Source organism: Anopheles funestus, assembly GCF_943734845.2.
Source record: "Anopheles funestus chromosome X unlocalized genomic scaffold, idAnoFuneDA-416_04 X_unloc_30, whole genome shotgun sequence".
Taxonomy (NCBI): Eukaryota; Metazoa; Arthropoda; class Insecta; order Diptera; family Culicidae; genus Anopheles; species Anopheles funestus.
Window position 1 is genome coordinate 367501 of NW_026045155.1, and position 1334 is coordinate 368834.

A 1334-nucleotide genomic window follows, 5' to 3' on the forward strand; every position below is an offset into this window, starting at 1 on the left:
CCCCCGAGCACGTTGTCCGAATATCACTCCAATAAGGACAACGAGTTCCGCTCGGCATCGTTTTGATTCGATCTCTCAACAACAACTCCCGGTCGACTTGGTCGACTTGGACCCACGATGTCTCCCCCCGAGCATGTCGAGCCAACTGCACCACTATTGTATTGGACAACATGTTCCCCTCGGGCATCGATGGGTTAATCATGCACCACTATTATAAAACCCTTTGACGTTTTCCCCCAAGCACGTTGATCCAGTATTACGACGGATACGGTCAACGAAATCTTGGACATCAAAGAGGTTTTCGATTGAATTTCCCCATGTTTCACAACGTACTCTTAGCGGTATCCTACGATACGTCTCACTCTATTTGTGTGTGTGCGCGTTTACGTGCGTGCGATTTATGCGGTTCACCCCTTTACTTTCAGCGCCCTGCGGTCCCAACAAAGGTCCCGAGCACGCCATTATGCACAGTGTGGAAGCGTGTTTCCCCCACGACACTAGACGGGCTGCTCGCCATAGTGTTCTATTGTGGCACGCTCCACCCTGAAGTTTGGTTTGTTGTATATCAAGGAATTGATAGGCACTCAAGAATGTGTGCATCGGCCGGGTTTAATCGTCCGACGCGCAATATGCGTTCAACTTATCGGTGTTCATGTGTCCTGCAGTTCACATTGTGACGCGCATTTAGCTGCGGTCTTCATCGATCCATGAGCCGAGTGATCCCCTGCCTAGGGTTTTATAGTAAGGTTCCCAATGTAACACAATCCCGGTGGTACGTCCAAAGACTAACTTTCTGACTAAGTTGTCTTTATTACCCAATAGTCCCAGGCCTTGTGACTTGTGGCTCATGTCTACGCCCATGGCCACCATTCGCTAAGATAGTTTTGAAGTCACTTTGAAGGCCCAGGAACAACTCTCTTAGCACATCGGTTAACCTGGCGCCGCAGTCAACTCATGTGCTTGGATCGGATCGAGCTATTGAGTATTGGGCCTGCATACTCGCTCATCCGTATCCTTTGCGTACCGCCCCATGGCCCTTGTATGTCTGCACCACAGTTCCTGTTCGTTCCGTGCCTATGGCCGGATACGTATTGCACATCGGTATACCTGTCGCTACTCAGGCAACTCGTGTGCGTGGATTGGATCGAGAACATGGTGTGTGCCCCATGTTATAATTGATAGTCCATATCCACTTTATAGGTTAAAGTCATAAGTTGTGATTGCACAACCATTCTTCATAAGAGTTTAATCACTCTTCAACTAACTTTCGTTCTGGTGTCTTGGTATCAAATCGCGTAAGACACAAGATTCTACTGGCCAAATAGAATCTAACA

At 48.4% G+C, this 1334-nt stretch overlaps 1 non-coding gene across 1 annotated transcript; it reads right to left on the reverse strand.

The window, feature by feature from the left end:
• Positions 1–578: 578 nt before the first annotated feature.
• Positions 579–736, reverse strand: LOC125773327 (5.8S ribosomal RNA). The gene has a single exon (XR_007420041.1). It is a non-coding gene; the product is annotated as a 5.8S ribosomal RNA (ribosomal RNA).
• Positions 737–1334: the final 598 nt, after the last annotated feature.